Here is a 24,987-nt window from a genome sequence, read left to right on the forward strand (position 1 = left end):
TGAATAATTGCTGAAGGTACTGTATGTCAGGGAGGTCCGTGAAGGTCCGGGAGGTCCGTGGGGCGACACACAATTGGCCTAGCGTCGTCCAGGTTAGGGAGGGATTGGTCGGTAGGGATCTCCTTGTCTCATCGCGCACCAGTGACTCCTGTGGCTGGCCAGGTGCACAGTGTATGCACATTGTAGGCTGGCTTCCGGGTTGGATGCGCGCTGTGTTAAGATGCAGTACGGCTGGTTGGGTTGTGTATCGGAGGATGCATGACATTCAACCTTCGTCTCTCCCGAGCCCGTATGGGAGTTGTAGCAATGAGACAAGATAGTAGCTACTATTGGATACCACGAAATTGGGGAGAAAAAGGGGTAATTTTTTTTTTTAAACAAAAAAAAAAGGAATAGTTTAGAAAAATGTACCCTTTACCCCAGGTAAATCGAGTGAGAACAAATAGTCATTTACAGCATCGACCTGGGGAATAATGACAGGGGAGAGGAAGAGGGATTAATGAGCCAATTGGAAGCTGAGGATGATGATGGTATGATGTCCAGATTGGGAATTTAGCCAGGACATTGCAATGGGATCTTTTACTGACCACAGAGAGTCAGGACACCCGTTTAACGTCCCATCCAAAAGACAGCACCCTACACAGGGCAATGTCCCCAATCACTGCCTTTATCAATCAATGTACATGCAAAAAAAAAATCAAAACCAGAAAGCATGCGTCAGTTTGTTTTCTTCCTGTTTTGAACACAGATCATCCAGTCTTCAATTTGATCCATTATTTACTTTAAAAAATACCTAAAGTTGTATTACAAAAGTAGTTTGAAATGTTTTGGCAAAGTTTACAGGTAAGTTTTGAGATATTTTGTTGTCAAGTTGGAACCGGTGTTTTTCTGGATCAAACGCGCCAAATAAATTGACATTTTGGATATATGTGGACGGAATTAATCGAACAAAAGGACCATTTGTGATGTTTATGGGACATATTGTAGTGCCAACAGAAGAAGCTTGTCAAAGGTAAGGCATGATTTATATTTTATTTCTGCGTTTTGTGTCGCGCCTGCAGGGTTGAAATATGGTTTCTCTCTTTGTTTATGGAGGTGCTATCCTCAGATAATAGCATTGTTTGCTATCGCCGAAAAGCCTTTTCAAAATCTGACATGTTGGCTGGATTCACAACACGTGTAGCTTTAATTTGGTATCTTACATGTGATTTCATGAAAGTTTGATTTTTATAGGAATTTATTTGAATTTGGCGCTCTGCATTTTCTCTGGCTTTTGGCCAAGTGGGACGCTACCTTCCAACATATCCCAGAGAGGTTAATGGTGGGTTGCAACGTGTCAGAGTAAATGTATAGTTATTTAATGAATTGATTTGGCCAAGTGCAACTGCGGTCTCTGTTCAGTGCACTCTCTGCTTAGCAGCGGTCTCTGCTCAGTTTGGCAGCTGCGCAGATGGGAGAGGGAGATGCCCATGGCTTTGTGGATTACCAGATATTTTTTTCTGGAGTTTTATTGACGATCACTCCGCGACACACGCTGTCGTTCAACAGCAGATGATGCGCTGTCTGCCACTGACTTGTCATTCCCACTCGCCAAATGGACTCATGCTAGCAACAGTGTTGCCAACTTAGCAACTTTGTTGCTATATTTAGCGAGCATTCAGACCCCTCTAGTGACACATTTTCAAAAAATAGACTAACGACAAATCTAGCTACTTTTTCTGGTGTTATTGGAAACTTCTGGAGACTCTGACCTGGAAGCACATATCGTTCTTACTCTTTTCAACGAGCAGGGGGTGCTGCCGTGGGCCCCACCCCCGTCCCAAAGCACTCACAGGCGGCCCAGTCCTCGCACAGAAGTCCCTCCCAGCTGCAGTCAGAGCAGGAGATGTTCAACCCTCCTCGTCCAGACTGCAAATGAATTGCGCATGCGGGAAGTCGCCACTGGCTGATCCCGCCCTGGCTTACATTCAGGGCAGGATGTAAAATGTTCTTTGTCTAAAAGAAGTCTCTGCAAAAAAATAAATCACTGCATTTGACTCACACAGCCTCAGTCACTTACTCACCTTGTCCACTGTGTGTGTGCCTCTCTATGACATAAACTAAACATCTAGCTGGCTAGCTCATCATGTCTCAGTCTAAACTGTACACTCAAAAGTACAGAAAGGAGTGGTAATCAAACCCTGAATTCAAAGGCTGGTTGAAGCCGTTTATTGGAGATGATCCATACTGCCTGTATTGTAAGACTGATTTCTACGCCAAACTTAGTGATGTAAAAAAACACATGACATCTCAAATACGTACTCAAAAGGCAAAGCCTTGTAACAGTTCCACCCAAAACAAGCTGCCATTTATGGTTTAAAAAATTGACTCTGCAATAAAGGCTGAGGCCATCATGGCATTAGCTATCGCTGAACACTGTTCCATGCTGGCATGTGATCACATTGGAGAAGCATGTAGAGCTGCTTTCTCAGACTCCACTGCTGCTACCCACTTCAAAATGCACAGGACAAAGTGCACAGAAATGATTAATGGTGTTCTAGCACCATACTTCTGAAAAAGTTGGTCGCAGATGTGGGTGACCAGCGTTTCAGCCTCTGAGTCCACGGATGTAAGTGTTTCTAAGTACCTGGGGGTTGTGATAAGGTACTTTAGTGACACCAAACAGACAATTGTATCAACATTTCTGGGGCTTGTTGAGTTGGAGGGAGGAGATGCCAAATCTATAGCCCGTGCTGTTGTGGCTTTCCTCGAGAAGTGTTGTCTTAAAAAAGAGAAACTCCTGGGGATAGAGACTGACAATGCCTCTGTTATGACGGGGATTAACAATGGGGTCCATAAAGTGCTGAAGGAGGAGTATGGCCTGAAAGGGCAACCTCATGGTTCTTATTCGCTGTGTGTGATGACACTTTCTGCTCATTTGTAGTTCTAAACATATTTTGGGTGTTTTTACTCACTTTTTGTCTCTCCCACGACGTTATTCCTCTGTCCTACAGCGTCCATCTCAATTACATGAACATGGCCAATTATGCAAATTAGGTGATGCCGTTATTTAGCGACTTTTAGGACAGCCAATAGCTACTTTCCTTACTGAGGAGTTGGCAACAAGTTCTGACTGAGCTCAATCGTCATGAAAAGCCAATACACCGATGAGTTTCTCTCTTTCATATAAACTTTGAGAATTAACGAGGAGCTCCCTCAATGTGTTTTGTGCGGGGAAGTGCTTAGTAATGAGTCAATCAAAATGAACAAATTTATTAAATGACACGTCCTGACCAAACATCCACAGCATGACGGTATACCCAGGGAATTCTTTCAGAACAGGACAGAATGCTTTCACAGTGGGAAAGTAAGTCAGCTAGCAAGTCATTGTTGTAATTTTATAAAAGATGATGATGAGCAGAAATAAGGGAGTACTATCTCATAGAAGTATATGTGAGTTTCTCTTTCAAACAATCCCCTGGCCTTGTACACATCTAATAGCTACTGTTAGCCAAAGCAAGTTAGCTAGCTACTGATAGTGCAACCTTAAGTAACAGTGAAGAGGAAGATGAAAAATGATCAGGCCTACTGTACATCTTACTGTAGATATTGTTGAAAACTAGTCTAGGTTGGAACCGTTGCTGTTAAAATACAAGTCATAATTTTTATTCTGAACTGGAATAAACTGATTGAAACAATATTCTGGGTTGCTCATCTACAGCAGGAAGCTGTCTCCTGCCTGTCTGAGAAAGCAGTCGATGTTCTGATCCAGTTTCACACCACATACCTATGCCTGTCTGAGAAAGCAGTCGATGTTCTGATCCAGTTTCACACCACATACCTGTCTGAGAAAGCAGTCGATGTTCTGATCCAGTTTCACACCACATACCTATGCCTGTCTGAGAAAGCAGTCGATGTTCTGATCCAGTTTCACACCACATACCTATGTCAGGGTTCTCAACTCTGGGTTACTTCAAAAAAACAAGTACAGAAACAGTGTCAATGCTGAGCTTTGACCTTAGTGTTGTGCTGTCAGAAACTGATCCCAGAATAGACCTGCTTGTTGAAAACTTTGACCATCCACACACCTCTCATTAGGACTGTATGTGTATTTTCTGGTCTACATCCGTGTGATTGTTTTTAAAAATATTTGTTTTATTAACATTTTAGGCAAGTCAGTTAAGAACAAATCATTATTTACAATGACTCCCTATCCCGGCAAAACATTGTTTGATAATTGATAATTGTGCGCCGCCCAATAGGACTCCCAATCACGGCCGGATGTGATACAGCCCTGATCAATCAGTTAATTCCAGTTCAGAATAAAAATGTCTGACTTATATTTTAACAGCAACAGCTCCAACCTAGACTTTCTTTCGCCAATTTCTACAGTAAGATGGACAGTAGGCCTGATCATTTTTTATCTTCATCTGTGCTGTTACTTAGGGCTGCACTGTTATGCATCTGTGTGATTAGACCAGCACTGACCAGCATAGACCAGCTTGAAATGTATGCTGGTCTTTCCAACCAAGGTATATTTCTGCTTAATGTAGGCTTCTATATTTCTATATTGTATTACCTAAATATGTTGATATGCATTTAATTCCTTTCTTTATGACCAGTAATTGCACTGGGAGCATATTTTCTACCTTTTCAGTACAACACTGCAACAATCTCCCTAACAATTGGAAATCTCAATTTTTTAATTTTTTTTTTACCTTTACTAGAGGTACTAGACAAGTCAGTTAAATTCTTATTTTCAATGACGGAACAGTGGGTTAACTGCCTGTTCAGGGGCAGAACGACAGATTTGTACCTTGTCAGCTTGGGGATTCGAACTTGCAACCTTTCGGTTACCAGTCCAACGCTCTAACCACTAGGCTACCCTGCCACCCCAATTGAGGGAGAATAGGGTTGGGATTGAGTTCAACTAGAGATGGACTATCTTCTAACGATGTTTCATAACCGCACTCACGTACAAGAGGTAAATCACACCGCTGTCCAACGCTTCACCTCATCTTGGACCGTCACCCCCATCCCCCTCATTCTACCACCCTCACTTTCATACCATCCCCTCGGTGTGTCTGTTTAGGCTGCCGTTGCTACGAAAAGCACGGTAGTTTAACGGAACACATATTAAGACAGACACACATGGTCAAGCGGACAGACGGCACTGTAGACCGCAGGACATGGGTCTCGCAGGTCTGAATATGGTTCTCACACAGATGAAACAAATATTCCTCCAGTTCCTTCCATGACCATGAACATACTGTGCTGAATAACCACGTCTGCCTAATGTTAGTACTTCTGTCTCAAAATGTACAGTACATCTCCACAATGTGTGAATGTATGACTTGTGTCTGTCTATGCACTGGTGTGTTTTGTGCAGTCTTTCCCGCACTGTGTGTTTTGCGCTTGTGTCTGTGCGACTGTATGTATAAATGTGTGTGTGTGTGTGTGTGTGTGAATGGGCCCTTTGTCCTGTTTAGCTGTGTGTGTTCCCCTGTGCAGATGGGAGGCCAGCGGAGACATAATCACCTCTGATTTGAGGATCTTCTGCTTGTTATTCAGGCTGGTTCCGGGCCACATGGAGGTTCCGGGCCACACGGAGGTTCCGGGCCACATTGAGGCGCCAAGGAAACAGACAAACGTGTGTGTGTGTGTGTGTGTGTGTGTGTGTGTGTGAGTGTCTGCCCTCCATGTGCAGCGTTTCTTGTTTGTTTTGTGTCTTTCATATGCATATATGTTTGAGGGTCTGCGAGCCCCAATCTTTCCAGCGGACAAGCGGAAGAGGTGGTTAATGGACGGAGAGCGTCAGACCACCGGCCATGGCAAACCATGAGAAGGTGTATGGCTTCACTGAGTCAGGCTCAGCAAGGAGCAGACATTTATTTATGGAACAAAAATGGAACATACATGTATCTAGCTAGACCACCACCCTAAAACCCTCACCACCCTAACAGCACACCTCTAACCCCATAATGATTCATTGTGACGGTGGTCTGGATAGCTTACAACCACACACATGTATGCACACACACACACACCTATACACACATACGTCACAGCTTCAAAGGTGTGACTCATTGCTCCTGTTAATTCATCGAGCATTGTCATTGGAAAATGTACAAATGAATAGGCGGCAGGGTAGCCTAGTGGTTAGAGCGTTGGACTAGTAACCGGAAGGTTGCAAGTTCAAACCCCCGAGCTGACAAGGTACAAATCTGTCGTTCTGCCCCTGAACAGGCAGTTAACCCACTGTTCCCAGGCCGTCATTGAAAATAAGAATTTGTTCTTAACTGACTTGCCTGGTTAAATAAAGGTAAAAAAAAAAAAAAAAAAAAAAAAAAAAAAAAGAACACCTGGCATGTATTTAAACCCTGTTCTAGGCAGCTGCCCAGGGGTGGTGATGCAGTCCAGAGGTATGGTGGTTGCATGGTTTGTGAATGTGTTCCCAGGCCAGAGAGTTAGGCCACGCTGAAAAGGTGAACCATTCATCAATTTATTAAATGTTTGAAAACAGTTTGTTGTCTGCCTCTACTTCACTCTAAAGAACCTGTCACTTTTTCACCCTATTACACACACACACACACACACACACACACAGACTTTTATGCACCTACTGTAACCTACCAAATCCCCTCTTGTTCCTTCCGTCACTGTGCTTTTCTTTCAAGGAATTCTTAAGCACTATTTTTTTCTTCCACCAAAAACCTTTTAGACTTGGATCATTAGACTTACCTCACCTGGAGGTTAGTTGCACCTCTATCCTAATGGGGTGTAGTGATACATACAGTACTAATGTCAGGCCAGAGACCTACGTGCTGAAGCTCATGGCTCAGCCCGAGCAAGCGAGAGAGAGAGAGAAAAAAAAAGGTTAGAGGAATTGCTGAATGTGTAAAGGTAAAAAAAGGTTAGAGGAATTGCTGAATGTGTAGAGGTAAAAAAAGGTTAGAGGAATTGCTGAATGTGTAGAGGTAAAAAAAGGTTTGTTATTCAAGAGTCAATCTACTGGACCAGACATATGTAGCTCTATAAATCTTCCCTAATAGTATGTACCATATGTCCATCTGCACTGTGCTGCTACCTGAGTCTGCCGGCCATGACAACACACACATGCTCGTACACACACACACATACACACACACACACACACACACAAAGAAGCTTTGATTATTTAATTTGAGAACATATGGACCTATTGGCTATTCCAGCTTCTTTGTCATCATTTTACATGTTAGAGGGTTTCTTACCCTCTTGTTCTCTCTTTAAAATCACCTGTGTCTTCCCAACCCTCTCTCCATTTCCTAGCTACATCTCCAGCCCAAGCAGGCGTCAGCAGTGCACAATTACCTATGCCAGTCTCATAACTGTGCCCCATGCCCTTCCTCAACCCCTACCTATGACATCATCTTCTATGAGTAAATAGATCATTTTTTAAATGATCTGTTTGAGACACAAGTTTAAGGTGGGGTTTTTGAAGTCTTTTTTCTCTAATTTATGCTTTGGCCACAGATACGAGTATAGGATCAGTCAACAACATTATTTGGATATGAGTTAACAGAATATTAACTTTTAAAAGTCAGATTTTCACTGGACAGTTACTTTAAATAGCAGCATTTTTTATTTATCTGTTACTTTTTCCAGGTAAATTGACTGAGAACACGTTCTCATTTACAGCAACGACCTGGGAACTAGTTACAGGGGAGAGGAGGGGGATGAATGAGCCAATTGTAAACTGGGGATTATTAGGTGACTGTGATGGTTTGAGGGTCAGATTGGGAATTTAGCCAGGACACCAGGGTTAACACCCCTACGACAAGTGCCATGGGATCTTTAGTGACCTCAGAGAGTCAGGACACCCGTTTAACGTCCCATCCGAAAGACGGCACCCTACACAGGGAAGTGTCCCCAATCACTGCCCTGGGGCATTGGAATATATTTTTAGACCAGAGGAAAGAGTGCCTCCTACTGGCCCTCCAACACCACTTGCAGCAACATCTGGTCTTCCATCCAGGAACTGACCAGGACCAACCCTGCTTAGCTTCAGAAGCAAGCAAGCAGTGGGATGCAGGGTGGTATGCTGCTGGCCAATATATCTGTTCCTCTGGTCTCTCTCACTCTCTTTTTCTCTCTACACTGATGTAGTGATTGACCCTGTAAAGAGCTCAATACTGACACCAGGTGGGTGTATCCAGTACAATATGCTGAACTCCCTTGAATTCCCAGCATAGACTCAGGGGTAGACATAACATAGTAAATGTAAATCCGGGACACTCCAATTAGGAAAGGAAAGGAAAGGAAAAGGGGGATATCTAGGCAGTTTACAGCTGTATGTCTTCAACTGAAATTAGTATGATATGTTACGTTTCGTATGGTATGTATTACTTTGTGGATGTCCATCAATCATTTTGAATGATATGTTACGAATGACAATTGGTATATGTTACAAATTGCAAATCGTCCAATATGTTACGAATTGTAATTCGTACAATATCTTACCAATGAAAAACATATGTTGCAAATTCTAATTTGTTGTGGCTAATGTTAGCTAGGTGGCTAACGTTAGCTAGGCTAGGGGTTAGGGTTAAGTCTAGGGGTTAGGGTTAAGTCTAGGAGTTAGGTTAAAAGGTTAGAGGAAGGGTTAGCTAACATGCAAAGTTGCTAAAAAAAGTAGTAAGCAGTTACAAAGTTGCTAATTAGCTAAAAGCTAAAGTTGTCCTTGATGAAATTCAAATGCACAGCTTTTGGGTTGCTAGATGTAAGCATTACACACCCACCCGTCCACCCCGACCAACCACCCTACTTTCGTTGTTGTCCTAAGTATCCTTCTGCCTTATGTAACCATACTAAACGTAACATAGACGAGGCTTTGGGTCTTTTGAGCAGAAATGGTGGTTTGAAGTAGAATTTTCCAGGTCGTCAGAGCCTGTAGCTCAGTAGCTGTGACCCTCCAACTCCCTGACCCTTCACCTGGTCAGTGCCAGGACCATACAAAATGTCAACTCTCTCTCATACAGGTCAGTGTGGAAGAATGTCTGTGGAAGACACCAGCATTCCACCAGGTCTAGCCTACTGACGATTGTGGAACATTCTGCTCAGAACATTCTAATGTCAGAGAATACTAAAGTTTGAGGCATTCGTCTGATTGGTCTGAGATATTTAGGTACTTTATTCCCTGATTATCATATCTGCTTCCTTACCATCTCTGTCCTAATGCACTATAGGATTGAATAGTGTGGTTTAATGAAACTATTCCATTTATGAAAGTAGCCCATGGCCTACAATAGGAGCTCTAATACTTGTATTTATTCTTGCACTCATCTGCTGGTCTCCAGTCCTTGAAGGCCAGAGTCTCGCTGGGTTTCCTCTCTCCCTGACACTGATTAACTAAATATCATTGATGTGGCTCAAAACAAATTGACCAGTGCACCCCTGCTCTACACACACTCCCATGTCATGTGTCTAATGTATGTGTGCAGTTGGATAGGTATTTTTTGTATTAGCTAACCACATCATATGTTATAGAAATTTGTCAGTCGACGACACAGTGGATGGCGTGGCTAACAACCGTGGTTGTTGCGTCTGCCTCGCCTTAGCTGTGGACCACGGCCAAACACTCATCCAGCTTCACAGGGATGTCATCAAACGGGGACACTGACAATCAAGCCTGACACTGAAGCTCTTAACAAAAATAAAAGCTCAAAACATGTGCTGACAGATCAGATTCCATTCCATCTCATTCCTTACCCTTAGAATCGTGACCATGGGGGAGTAGCGGACTGAGGTGTAAACTCTGGTATTTTTATGGTTGTCTTTTGAAGTGTGAGGCAGAGGGACGGTTCAGTGATCTCCCTGTTGGTTCCTGTCTAGACAGACAGAAAGAGAGAGAGAGAGCGAGAATGAATGACTCAAGTATTTGTTTGCACACATGGCTCTCCCAGATTTCAGTTTACTCATCTGAGGAGCATAGTAACACACACTGATGTCTGTCAACATCAGACAAACTCTCAGATCCCTGTAATGGCAGAGCCACACTCAGCCTGCCGGCTGTATCGATCACAAGTGACTTACATGCTTTGGTAACCAAGATGAGTATGCTGCCATGGAGGTTTGTATGCCAGTGGTGAGGTGTGACCAGGGTAAGCAGAAGCAAGACAAATGGACCACATAATAACAACATCTCACCAAAACTACACACACAGTGTAACGGAGTAGGAGTAGGACAGATCGGACCAATGCGCAGCGTAGTAAGTGTCCATATTTTAATGAAATATAACCGAACACTGAATACAAAATAAAATGAAAACCGAAACAGTTCTGTATGGTAAAACACAGACAGAAAACACCTACCCACCAATCATAGTGGGAAAATAGGCTGCCTAAGTATGGTTCTCAATCAGAGACAACGATAAACAACTGCCTCTGATTGGGAACCATACCAGGCCAAACACAGAAATACAAAAACATGGAACACATAGAATGCCCACCCCAATTCATGCCCTGACCAAACTAAAATAGAGACATAAAAAAGGAACTAAGGTCAGGATGTGACACACAGATGAATGTATGCACACACACACACACACACAAATGTATACACACACTTATACATGCACGCACGCACACACACACACACACACGAGCTTACGTGTCTTTTTGGCGAGCTAACCCTTTTGTGGAAGGTACTACGCAGCACACAGACACCCTCGCGCAATCAACTTCGTTGATACATTGAGTTTCCTTGTAGGCCTATTTGAAGCGGAAAATGTGAAGCCAGCTGTATAACCTATTGTCTGTTTGTGTTTAGGAGTCTTTTATTAAAGAATGTGAAATAATGTTGTGTCTGTTTTCTGCTTTCATTAAATCATGCATACTGTAGGTGTTCTTTATATGACCTAATGGATCTGCTGAAAATAACATTTCAGTTAACACAGACTCCTTGTCACATCCCTATAGAAATGGAAACATTGTGATTTTAGAGACACAAAGTAACAATAGCCTATGATTAAAGGGTTAGGCTATACTGGGCTCTCACCATCATATTTATCATGATTCACATCGTTCCAATTCAATCAAGTCATAATTATCAGCTTTGGTATTCACATTAGAGAGCACCGACATTTTCAGATGTTTTCATGAAATTTCAGGAACAAAAGAAATCCAATGTTTATATAAAAGTACTGCCTTTTCCGCTACGTTTTAACAGTCTAATAAGTCAACTTAATATAGGACAACGTCAATGTCTATATGATCTATGTCGTTTTATTTAATCTCATTATGATACAGAAAATGTAGGCTATTTCAAAAGAACAGTACCATATTTTGAGTTGACTGTATAGGCTATGGATAGAGCTCGAAAATTAAAGCCCCTTGAGGCTGCTATAGACTTACATTGGAAGTGTCCATCCAAGAAGGCTCAAGATCATTGGCCGTAGATAAAAATGACTTTAAATCACGTTATATCCACCGTAGCTTTGTTTGGACTGATCATGTGAACATCATACTTTCCAAATATTAGCTAGCAAGTTAGACAAGCAGTCATCATCATGCATCAAGTCAGCAATCTACTAGCAAATATTTTTCAATCCTTGTGAAATGAAGAGAAATTATAGATAAAACGTATCGGTGCTCATCGGCCGTAAACATTACACAACAAGTTGGAAATCGTAAATTCAACAATGAGTGTTAAGGTGCCAGTGAGTTCAAGGCCACTGGGAACTCGGATTGCCTCATACGCTCGTTGTCCTTATGCCATAGTTTGTACATCTCAATTGTCAGAAGAAACCAAATTTGCTGAAGCAACACAGCCATATAAGCTATGTGTTTTTAAAAGGCAGTAAATGGGGCTGAATTAACTGTTTCGCTGTCAGACAAGGCTCGGTGTGTAGTAGGTGTAGCAGTAAGGTGTTGGGACTGCTTTTGTGACTCTGCTGTCAGGACAGCTTTATGTAGGTCCTAACAGTTTGTGGGCACCGTTTGTCAATGTTATAGTGCAATTAATGCATTGTTTAGTGTTGGGTGTAGTGGCTTTGCTGTCATGCATCTAAAAACAATTTTGAGTTTGCCCCACCAAGATTTACATGCTAAAATTGTCACTGATTATATTAAAAATATATTCAAGGTTCAAATTTAAGGCAAGCCATTTCTTCAAAACTTCTGATACTCACCTCATGTCTTGATAATATCAATGAGAATGTAGTCTATTTTGTTTTGAAATCAGCATTTGTCGATCTCTCCCATTGTTCCCATTTGTCAATCAACGAAAATGTGTGAGATAGTCACAAGATTATAACATTGGAATGTTTTACCCTGACTGTTGAGGACACAGGTGAAGCCATTAAATCAAATGAATTACAAGGAGATAATGTTGTTTAGATTTTGAAACCGTTTTAAAAATGCTATAATGCTACATATTTTGTATGTATAGTTTGAATTATCCTTTTCGTAACGTATGTCACAGGCCGGCTCATAGCCTGTGGCAAAAATGAGGGGACGCGAACAACAGGTATAGGCCAATTTAAAAAAATCTTTATTGTAAACAAAACTATTAACTTTAAACTAAGAAAAAGGAATGAGGTGTGAAAGTATCATAATGTAGGGTGTATGTAAAGTGCATGGATACGTGAATCTGTGAATGACTGAGTGAAAACTATGCAAAACTACAAAGGAACAAACAAAACAGGTTCATACCTGGAGGAGCGGAGAGAGAGGTGATTAGTGACAGTTTAAATACTCTGATCCCAGGTGACTCCAATCACTAACGACCCTCCTCTGCCTGCAGGAGGAAATGCCCCTGCAATGCAGAGGAGGAGCCGTGACAACGTATGACACATAAATACATTTTAAAAGCACGTGAGTTGAAGAGTTATCAGCTGCTCACTTTACTGTCAAAGGGGAAATTATTTTCTGAATCAGCTGATGATTGTTGAAACAGAGTTCAAAATGGGTTGGGGAGAATGTTTCCTACTAGGTCTAGTGTTCCCTTTCAATGTGCTTAGGGAAAGAAAGGGGGGTAGCTACTAGCTCGCAGTGTTAGCAGACTGGTTCTTGGCCAGACAAGTCGATGGAACTCGGTGGACTCCAATTCCCTCCAGTCAGCAGGCTGCTTGTCTCAGTGCTCCTATTGAATACTAACGTCATTTTCTGTTCCTACAGTGGTGTCAGAGAGTGAGTGCCTGGCAGGCTAGTGGGCAGGTGAGTACTATTAAGATCACGAGTGCTTGTGTGGTATTGACTCTGTGTGCTGAATCAGACATGGATCCTCACATGGCCTTTTTCCCCAGCAGCCATCATCATGAGACGTCGTGCCCTTCCCACATAAAATAATATTTGTAACCATTTAAAAACATTTTTTAAACAAATTTCAACAAAACTGTTTTTGCTTTGTCATTATGGGGTATTGTGGGTAGATTGAGGGGGGTGGGGGGGTGGAATGATTCAATACATTTTAGAATAAGGCTTTAACGTAACAAAATGTTCCCTCATAACCATTTCCACTGCTGAAAGTTATTTTCTAAGAACCTCTCAAGGAACGTTACAGGAACATTCTGTGCTAGCTAGGCTACTTGTATCAGCTGGTATAGATGAACTTCATGCCGATGAGCTTCTAGGTGTGCTCAGTAACATTGCTTGCCCTCCAGTGGCCACCACCACTCTCCAGCCTGGTACTGGAAATCCTAGGTGGATAGGCAGACAAAGACACACTGGCAGACTTGGAAACAGAATCAAATGAAAATGTTGTAGCTAATTACATTGACAGGCTTTTCAGATAGTGGCAACCCAGAAGCCACTAAGTCTTGGTTCTAAATGGAAAAGTAAAGTAAATAGAACCTAATCAAACTAATTTAGACAGTAAAATGGTTTGCCTCTCACCATAGCCAGCTATCTAAGATAGCTAGTCATCATTATCATATGGCTAGCTTTCGTTTCAGCACCTTGCTTGCCTGATCCGTCTCCACTTTTCCCAGGACTGCTCACACGCCCCTGTTAATCATAGCAACAGTAACTATCGGGAAAGTTGTTGGAGAGAAGCAGCTGATCACAACAATACCCAGGTTGTTCACCAGAGAGCATCAGTTTCACAGCACAGAGCACATGCTGCTAGTAGAAGCTGCCCTTACGCCTTAGCCACAGATCTAGGATCAGATCACTGTAATCCTAACTTTACCTTTAGGTGTTGAAATAATATATGACTCTGTATTAGTGTTTAAAGGCTACTTACTCCAGATGAACTGAGGCCAGACTGTTCATCAGAAACAATAGTTCTGCTATTTAAATCATTGAAACATGTATTACTTTTAGACAAATCTTTTGGTCAATGTGAGAAGTTAGCTGGTTGGAGAGGAGGATATCAGCTAAAAACAATACCTAGAAAGGCCTGCACAGGAGGGCTTCTACTGATAACACTAATAACACACGTTACTGGAATTCCACAAATGTATGCACTTAGGAGATAGAGAGATGACATGATATTCAATAACGAGACAATTTCGGACTGCTCCTCTACACAGCAAAAATGTATGAAGATGTAGATGTAGAAAATGTAGAAAACATCTGAATGCATTCAGATTCCTCAACTGTAGGCCTAGACGCACACAAAGACACACACAAAGACACACACAAAGACACACACAAAGACACACACAAACCCTCCGTGCATCCACACAGTTCTGAATCAGTGAGCACATTAATCACTGGTGAAAACGCTGTCTGTTACTACGAGTTACAAATTAATACTCAGTTGCATCACACTACAAAGCAAGTGAAATTCTTACCTCTTTGCCAAGTCTGTGTGTGTGTGGTGTGTGTGTGTCAAGGTTATTACAGTTGTGTATTTTTATATTAGTTTTTATTTCTATTAGTTTAAAGATTTTTCAGTTTATAAATTCGTTTTCAGAGCTGATTTGCTAGTTTTTATTTACTTTAAGTTGTGTAAAGACATTTCTATGTTTTTATGATTTAATTTCAATTTGAGTGTTAGGAGCTAGTTTTCCATCCTATTGGCGACAGATTTTTATGCAAATTTAACAAAATCCACATAACAAAATTGGGTAGGTTACATGATGAGACGTGGATAAGAGCAAGATACTGTAAGTTATTATTAAATAAATATCTTATAACTCATCTCGCACCAGCGACTCCTGTGACGGGCTGGGCGCAGTGCGCGCTAACCAAGGTTGCCAGGTGCACGGTGTTTCCTCCTGGCTTCCGGGTTGGATGTGCGCTGTGTTAAGAAGCAGTGCGGCTTGGTTGGGTTGTGTATTGGAGGACGCATGACTTTCAACCTCCGTCTCTCCCGAGCCCGTACGGGAGTTGTAGCGATGAGACAAGATAGTAGCTACTACATACATATACATACATACATACACACAGTGCCTTGCGAAAGTATTCGGCCCCCTTGAACTTTGCGACCTTTTGCCACATTTCAGGCTTCAAACATAAAGATATAAAACTGTCTTTTTTTGTGAAGAATCAACAACAAGTGGGACACAATCATGAAGTGGAACGACATTTATTGGATATTTCAAACTTTAACAAATCAAAAACTGAAAAGTTAGGTGTGCAAAATTATTCAGCCCCCTTAAGTTAATACTTTGTAGCGCCACCTTTTGCTGCGATTACAGCTGTAAGTCGCTTGGGGTATGTCTCTATCAGTTTTGCACATCGAGAGACTGAAATTTTTTCCCATTCCTCCTTGCAAAACAGCTCGAGCTCAGTGAGGTTGGATGGAGAGCATTTGTGAACAGCAGTTTTCAGTTCTTTCCACAGATTCTCGATTGGATTCAAGTCTGGACTTTGACTTGGCCATTCTAACACCTGGATATGTTTATTTTTGAACCATTCCATTGTAGATTTTGCTTTATGTTTTGGATCATTGTCTTGTTGGAAGACAAATCTCCGTCCCAGTCTCAGGTCTTTTGCAGACTCCATCAGGTTTTCTTCCAGAATGGTCCTGTATTTGGCTCCAGCCATCTTCCCATCAATTTTAACCATCTTCCCTGTCCCTGCTGAAGAAAAGCAGGCCCAAACCATGATGCTGCCACCACCATGTTTGACAGTGGGGATGGTGTGTTCAAGGTGATGAGCTGTGTTGCTTTTACGCCAAACATAACATTTTGCATTGTTGCCAAAAAGTTCAATTTTTGTTTCATCTGACCAGAGCACCTTCTTCCACGTTTGGTGTGTCTCCCAGGTGGCTTGTGGCAAACTTTAAACAACACTTTTTATGGATATCTTTAAATGGCTTTCTTCTTGCCACTCTTCCATAAAGGCCAGATTTGTGCAATATACGACTGATTGTTGTCCTATGGACAGAGTCTCCCACCTCAGCTGTAGATCTCTGCAGTTCATCCAGAGTGATCATGGGCCTCTTGGCTGCATCTCTGATCAGTCTTCTCCTTGTATGAGCTGAAAGTTGAGGGACGGCCAGGTCTTGGTAGATTTGCAGTGGTCTGATACTCCTTCCATTTCAATATTATCGCTTGCACAGTGCTCCTTGGGATGTTTAAAGCTTGGGAAATCTTTTTGTATCCAAATCTGGCTTTAAACTTCTTCACAACAGTATCTCGGACCTGCCTGGTGTGTTCCTTGTTCTTCATGATGCTCTCTGCGCTTTTGACGGACCTCTGAGACTATCACAGTGCAGGTGCATTTATATGGAGACTTGATTACACACAGGTGGATTGTATTTATCATCATTAGTCATTTAGGTCAACATTGGATCATTCAGAGATCCTCACTGAACTTCTGGAGAGAGTTTGCTGCACTGAAAGTAAAGGGGCTGAATAATTTTGCACGCCCAACTTTTCAGTTTTTGATTTGTTAAAAAAGTTTGAAATATCCAATAAAGGTCGTTCCACTTCATGATTGTGTCCCACTTGTTGTTGATTCTTCACAAAAAAATACAGTTTTATATCTTTATGTTTGAAGCCTGAAATGTGGCAAAAGGTCGCAAAGTTCAAGGGGGCCGAATACTTTCGCAAGGCACTGTGTATATATATATATATATATATATATATGGGATATTTTACCGACAATATGTGCTGTTTCCATCAGGCCTGTCGTGAGTAATTTTAATGTGTCAGGTAATTCATCACCTGTAAATGGTTATAAGGAAAACTGGTTAGGGACAGAAAGCATGCGTGGAAGGCTATAAGCCATTTGTATTCTATAGATTTTTGTGTGTTTTTTGGGAAGTAACTTCTTGCAACTTGGGGGCAGTCATTCATGGGTCTGCTCATAGGTTAGGTTTAAATGATTAAGTCAGTCTCCATGTGATTTGGATTTAAAAGGAATAGTGCAGAGACTTGTGCAAAACAATATAGTGGAAGGAAACGCTCCATCGTCCATGTTCACATTAATTCAAGGCTTTTTACAACTTTTCTCAATTGCTTGGACAATTCCTGGAACAAATCTTCACACACAATTTAAAAAACTCCTGCCAACGGTACAAAAATGTAACTTCTGGATCCCAATTCAAACTTTGCCCTCAGACAACACACACAAGCTGTAAAAAAAAAAAAACAGACTACATGACAGTTTGATACACACTGAAGGGATTAATTCAAAACACTGCTACCAAAATTACAGATAAATAACTTGGAACTTTGTAAAATCACAGCACTGACTATCCCGATAACCGTTTCAGGAAAACCCTGGAGAGAGAGATTCAAAACAGTACTGTAATAAATACCTCTTGCAATAGTGGATAAGATAATACTACTGTATATGCTGTTTTGGTCAAAAACCTGACCTTTGACATGTCAACTGACCAAACATGTAAGGAAGAGTCCATGCACAGTAAAATACCCAATTTCCAAAAGGCTACTCAGCATCAGCGTTCTCATCATCTCGTCTCAGGTCTGGGTCAGGCCATAATAACTAATCACAGTCACACATTATGTTTGCTCTTGCCAGACAGCGTGGGCAAAATGCCTTTGAAAACCCTGGATAGACTCCACAGACACATCACTACAGGTGTCCACCATTGCCTCCAGGAGGTTTTGCTGTGTGTAAGGGTTGCTGTCATATACTCTCCACTGCCATGCTGAGAAAAGTTACGCAATCGGATTCAGAAATGGGGAATATGCTGGCAAAAAAAGAATAGTGAACCTGGGGTGGTCATTGAACCAGGAGCGAACCAGAGCAGCCCCATGGAAACTCACGTTATCCTAAATGACAACATATTAGGCTTGCTCTGGTTGCCCTGGCTCCCCATCCTGTTGAAGAATGTTATTGTGCAGGTGACCAATAATGTTGTGCCCTCTTTTGTTAGGTTGAACCCTGCCTCGTCGATGAAGATGTACTCCTGTGGGTCAGCCATGGCATCCAGTTTAAAGATTCTCTACAGAAGTAAAAACATTTTTTTTTTACTGTACTACAAATACAGTACTGTAGTGTACTACTGTACTGGAATGAAAGATTGTGTACTGCAGTTACTGTAACATATTACTATACATTCTGTATTGATATGCTGGAGAGATGGGTCATACTCTACATATTGTAAAAATTCTGTACCATATAGCAATTACCTGCAAATACTGGAATCGTTGCTCCTTAACTCTGTTTGAATTCCTTTCAAAAGGCACACAGTACAGCTGCTTTGTCCTTATTTGGTTCTTCTGAACGATCCGGTCAATGGTGGAAATGCTGATGCTGTCAATTCCTTGGAAGACTACCAGGTTTTCAACTATTTGGGTTTGAATTTCCCTCAAACAGATGGCATTATTGGCAATCACCATATTCTCCAGGGCAGTCTCCTGCTCAGCTGTGAGAAGTCTCCGCCTACCTCCAATACCTCTCAGTCCTATAAAAATGAAATTTGACCATTACTGACCTATGATCAGCCATTACTGTGGTTAAAAACTACACTGAGATTCAGTCTGTATGCACTACAACATTACATGTATCACAGTAGCAAAAAGTCAAATGACCAGTTTTCCCTTCTGAAAGTCTGGACAATGGATGCAAATGTGTAACGGCTTAGGTTGGGTTGCACTAGCTGTCCAGGTTCTCTCATAGTCCTCCCATGTATGAGCACATGACAAACTATGGTGGCACGGATTTCATCTGAGATTACTTGTCGTCGTCGTTGTTGTTGTCGTCGTCCTCTTCCTCTCTCTTGTCTTGCAACTTGGGCATTGTTAGGATCCATTGTTCCAAAGCACACGGACACGCCTCTAGGCCCTATTTATTGATCCTGTCATTCTGATTGGTGTGTTAACAATTTATAGGCTTAGTGTTTGCACCTGGAGAAAGGTGTGCTCTTTGATTTTAGGTTGTAGGTTGTTTTTGTGCGACAGGAACATGTTTTGTGATTAAGCAATTGAGAAAAACTGTAACTTTAGTGTATGTAAGAAGAACCAAGTTAGCTACCTAGACAATTGTTTGCATGTTAGCTAGGGATAGCTAGTGTTAGTGATGTACAAGCTAGGCCTATTTGAAACACAGCCATTTACTGGTCACATTTATTCCCACCAAATTAATTTGCTTGAAAACTTCCCAAAAGCTTAGTTTTGGAGTCAAAGATAATAATTCCACAATAGTTTTCATTTTTCAAATGGGTTTATTTGTTAATCATTTTATTTCAGTTTACTAATTTGTTTTTTCATGATTAGTTCTCATTTTAGTTTCAGTTTAAGTTTACTATATTAAACTAATGCACCACTGGGACTCAGGAACATCTGGACACTGGACAGGGACCAAAATGTAGGCATTAATTAATAATAGATTATTACTGGCACACAATCTACTAACCACAACAGACAGTCAATAACAAAGCCATTTTGTGTTATATCTCTTCAATAAAAGAGTAAGCTGTCCATCTTTACATAAAAGCTAAGCACTGACTAAGGACTGACTGTGGCTGGGTCATGAGCCTGGGCATTGGGCAGGTATGGCAGTATGGGCTATTTAGGTTGTAGGCCTGTGACAACTTGTCCTGCAATAAATGTTGATTACCTGGTTCATACCTATCACCAGGGCCAGCTCCAGGCATAAGCAACATAAGTCGGGGTCTCAACTTACTATTGAGAGTTAGAATGGTAGAATACTGAAGGTGCAAGTTCGATTTTTGGTTCTTTATCAGCAATTTTTCTCTTATGTCATCACTGGCAGTCACTCAATTAGTCATGTCAGCTAACAATTTTAAGCTTGCTAGACTAATTTACCAATCTAAACTTAGTAGTAATCTAGGCATACTACCGACAGGGTACGCAGGGCATGTGCCCAGGGGCCCTGACCTCCATGGAGTCCCCATTGATTGTGTTAGTCACTCTCACTCAGATATCATTAACATTGTATAAGTAATGGCAAAATGTATAGAATTGCAGGAAATGTACTTTAAAACTGAAAACAATTATCTCCACCACGTGGCAAAAGGGGTAGAGTTGAACAAAATGTGCTGTAAAACTGGATACATTTCTCTGCCCCATGGTAAAATGTGTAGAACTGCAGAAAACATGCTTTAAAACTGCAACCTTTTCTCTCTGCCCCATGGTAAAATGTGTAGAACAGCAGAAAACATGCTTTAAAACTGCAACATTTTCTCTCTGCCCCATGGTAAAATGTGTAGAACTGCAGAAAACATGCTTTAAAACTGCAACATTTTCTCTCTGCCCCATGGTAAAATGTGTAGAACTGCAGAAAACATGCTTTAAAACTGCAACATTTTCTCTGCACAGTAAATTTGTCAGTGTTTCACCACTACCTTAGATAACATATGGTCCCACTCTACAGTGTATAAAGCACTCTGATTGTAGTGTTATACATTTAGAGTGTTAATGTAACACGTCACAGTGTAAAAAGCTGCATTAGACATCACATTTAAAACTGTGGCGTTATTTAAATTCAAAACTAGTGTTAATCTAGAGTTAACTCCTATTAATGTTATGCAAAACGGTTACAGTAAGTGATTTTGGGTGTCGTTTTAACATTAGATGGTGTAAAGCCTAATTTCCTTATTTCACATGGTACCTTTTCTTTGAGTGAATTGTAGAGTTACCACTCATGACTGTATTTGTTAATGACAGAGACATGGTTGTTGAATGCTTTCCTTTTAAAGACCCGTGGCTTTCACCAAATGAGTACCTAGGTGAATGTTATCATTAAAAATTTTACTTTATGACACTACATTACATATATCATAAGACCTTACTTTCATGGCCTAGTTTTTACCCTACCAGAGTGGTGTTAGGAAAATCCTGGTTTACAAATGACAGGCCAGATCAGGCCTGCAAGTCACATTATGCTAGCTGGCAAAGTTGATGTGTAATTCCTTTTCAGCCAGAGTTGGGATATACAACAGTTGGAATTTGTGATCATCTGCAACCTGCGTTTGGAATGAAATCTGGAAAAGGAGACTACCTAAACCATTTAAACCGGAACAACCATTTCTGTGATGGGTGCAATAAATCTAACTAGCTGATTGGATAAGTTTAGAGACATTTCTGATATTTATCTATGTGTAGCTTAATATTAATCAATCAATTCATATGCAAAAACAGATACAGTTGAAGTCAGAAGTTTACATACACCTTATCCAAATACATTTAAACTAGGATTTTCACAATTTCTGACATTCAAACCAAGTCAAAATTCCCTGTTTTAGGTCAGTTAGGATCACCACTTTATTTTAAGAATGTGAAATGTCAGAATATTAGTAGAGATAATGATTTATTTCATCACATTCCCAGTGGATCAGAAGTTTACATACACTCAATTAGTATTTGGTAGCATTGCCTTTAAATTGTTTAACTTGGGTCAAAAGTATTGGGTAGCCTTCCACAAGCTTCCCACAATAAGTTGGGTGAATTTTGGCCCATTCCTCCTGACAGAGCTGGTGTCAGGTTTCTAGGCCTTGCTCGCAAATGCTTTTTCAGTTCTGCCCACACATTTGCTATGGGATTGAGGTCAGGGCTTTGTGATGGCCACTCCAATACCTTGACTGTTGTCCTTAAGCCATTTTACCACAACTTTGGAAGTATGCTTGGGGTCATTGTCCATTTGGAAGACCCATTTGCAACCAAGATTTAACTTCCTGACTGAGGTCTTGAGATGTTGCTTCAATATATCCACATAATTTTCCTGCCTCATGATGCCATTTGTGAAGTGCACCAGTCCCTCCTGCATCAAAGCACCTCCACAACATGATGCAGCCACCCCCGTTCTTCATGGTTGGGATAGGTTTCTTCAGCTTGTAAGCCTCCCCCTTTTTCCTCCAAACATAACGATGGTCATTATGCCCAAACAGTTCTACTTTTGTTTCATCAGACCAGAGGACTTTTCTCCAAAAAGTACGATCTTTGTCCCCATGTGGAGTTGCAAACGGTAGTCTGGGTTTTTTATGGCGGTTTTGGAGCAGTGGATTTTTCCTTGCTGAGCGGCATTTCAGGTTATGTCGATATGGGACCCGTTTTACTGTGGATATAGATACTTTTGTACCTGTTTCCTCCAGCATCTTCACAAGGTCTTTTGCTGCTGTTCTGGGATTGATTTTCACTTTTCGCACCAAAATACGTTAATCTCTAGGAGACAGAAAGCGTCTCCTTCCTGAGCGGTATGACGGCTGCGTGGTCCCATGGTGTTTATAGTTGCGTACTATTGTTTGTACAGATGAACGTGGTACCTTCAGGCTTTTGCCAAAACTATAGTTAGTTAACAAGAAATTTGTAGAGTGGTTGAAAAATTAGTTTTAATGACTCCAACCTAAGTGTATGTAAACTTCCGACTTCAACTGTATGAAAAACAATACTAAAAAACTACCTGCATAGCATGGGCTCTATAGTGTCGCAGCGGTCTGCATTGCAGTGATAGAGGCATCACTACAGACCCTGGTTCGATTCCAGGCTGTATCACAACCGGACGTGATTGGGAATCCCATAGGTCAGCGCACAATTGGCCCAGCGTCGCCCGTGTTAGGGTTTGGCCGGGGTAGGCAGTCATTGTAAATAAGAATTTGTCCCAACAGTTTTTCTCGATTGCTTAAACACGAAAGCTGGTTCCTTTAACACAAAAACCCATACCCTTACGTCATTACCAAGAACACAAACACATTTCCCATAACTGTCCACACGTTTCAATATTCAAAACTCTTTCTGCAAATCCTTACACAAAAGTGGCCAAATAAATCATTAATTGCATTCATTCACCAAACACATGCTCTCAGTACAATTACCTCAAGTCTCCAGGTGACTCCAGGTGCAAACCCCATGTCCCCATGTGGAGTTGCAAACGGTAGTCTGGGTTTTTTTCACCAAACACATGCTCTCAGTACAATTACCTCAAGTCTCCAGGTGACTCCAGGTGCAAACCCCATTTGTCCCCATGTGGAGTTGCAAACGGTAGTCTGGGTTTTTTTATGGCGGTTTTGGAGCAGTGGATTTTTCCTTGCTGAGCGGCATTTCAGGTTATGTCGATATAGGACCCAATCTAAAATCAAAGAGCACACCTTTCTCCAGGTGCAAACACTAAGCCTCAAAATTGTTAACACACCAATCAGAATTGCAGGATTAATAAATGGGGCCTAGAGGCATCTCCATGTGCTTTGGAACAATGGGGCGGCAGGGTAGCCTAGTGGTTAGAGCGTTGGACTAGTAACCGGAAGGTTGTGAGTTCAAACCCCCGAGCTGTCGTTCTGCCCCTGAACAGGCAGTTAACCCACTGTTCCCAGGCCGTCATTGAAAATAAGAATTTGTTCTTAACTGACTTGCCTGGTTAAATAAAGGTAAAAAAAAATGGACCCTAACAATGCCGAAATTGCAAGACAACAGAGAGGAAGAGGGCGACAACAACAAGTACAAGTAATCTCAGATGAAATCCGTGCCACCATAGTTTATCATGGGAGGACTATGAGAGAACCTGGGCAGCTAGTGCAACCCAACCTAAGCCGTTACACATTTGCATCCATTGTCCGGACTTTCAGAAGGGAAAACGGGTCATTCGACTTTTTGCTACTGTGCTACATGTAATGTCGTTGTTCATATAGACTGAATCTCCAGTGTTGTTTTAACCACGGATGATCATAGGTCAGTAATGGTCAGATTACATTTTTACAGGACTGAGAGGTATTGGAGGTAGGCGGAGACTTCTCACAGCTGAGCAGGAGACTGCCCTGGAGAATATGGTGATTGCCAATAATGCCATCTGTTTGAGGGAAATTCAAACCCAAATAGTTGAAGACCTGGTAGTCTTCCAAGGAATTGACAGTGTCAACATTTCCACCATTGACCAGATCGTTCAGAAAAACCAAATAAGGACAAAGCAGCTGTACTGTGTGCCTTTTGAAAGGAATTCAAACAGAGTTAAGGAGCAACGATTCCAGTACGTGCAGGTAATTGCTATATGGTACAGAATTTTTACAATATGTAGAGTATGACCCATCTCTCCAGCATATCAATACAGTACTTTATAGTAATGTGTTACAGTAACTGCAGTACACAATAACATTCTTCAACAGGATGGGGAGCCAGGGCAACCAGAGCAAGCCTAATATGTTGTCATTTAGGATAACGTGAGTTCCCATCGTCTCCTCTGGTTCGCACCTGGTTCAATGACCACCCCAGGTTCACTATTTTTTTGCCAGCATATTCCCCAATCCGATTGCTTAATTTTTCTCAGCATGGCGGTGGAGAGTATATGACAGCAACCCTTACACACAGCAAAACCTCCTGGAGGCAATGGTGGACACCTGTAGTGATGTGTCTGTGGAGTCTATCCAGGGTTTTCTAAGGCATTTGACCACGCTGTCTGGCAAGAGCAAACGTAATGTGTGACTGTGATGAGATATTATGGTCTGACCCAGACCTGAGACGAGAACACTGATGCTGATGCTGTGTAACCTGTACATTTTCTGTATTTGGAAATAAAGCTTTTGGAAAATGGGTATTCTATTGTGCATGGACTCTTCCTTACATGTTTTTATTAACACTGGCCATTTTGCTGTGTACATACATGAAAAAATGTGTAGAATTACAGGAAATTAACTTAAAATGTTCTCAGCTCTCAAGA

At 41.5% G+C, this 24,987-nt stretch overlaps 1 long non-coding RNA gene across 1 annotated transcript in view; it reads left to right on the forward strand.

Annotated features, from left to right (window-relative positions):
* Positions 1–6,118, forward strand: part of LOC149984698 (uncharacterized) — a 114,926-nt gene extending 108,808 nt beyond the window's left edge. Inside the window, exon 3 of the long non-coding RNA XR_016494841.1 lies at positions 5,551–6,118. This is a non-coding gene — a long non-coding RNA (uncharacterized LOC149984698). The remainder of the gene's footprint in view (positions 1–5,550) is intronic.
* Positions 6,119–24,987: the final 18,869 nt, after the last annotated feature.

The sequence above is a fragment of the Oncorhynchus mykiss genome, chromosome 3 (assembly GCF_057628025.1).
Source record: "Oncorhynchus mykiss isolate SJ-2025 chromosome 3, ASM5762802v1, whole genome shotgun sequence".
NCBI classification, from domain to species: domain Eukaryota; kingdom Metazoa; phylum Chordata; class Actinopteri; order Salmoniformes; family Salmonidae; genus Oncorhynchus; species Oncorhynchus mykiss.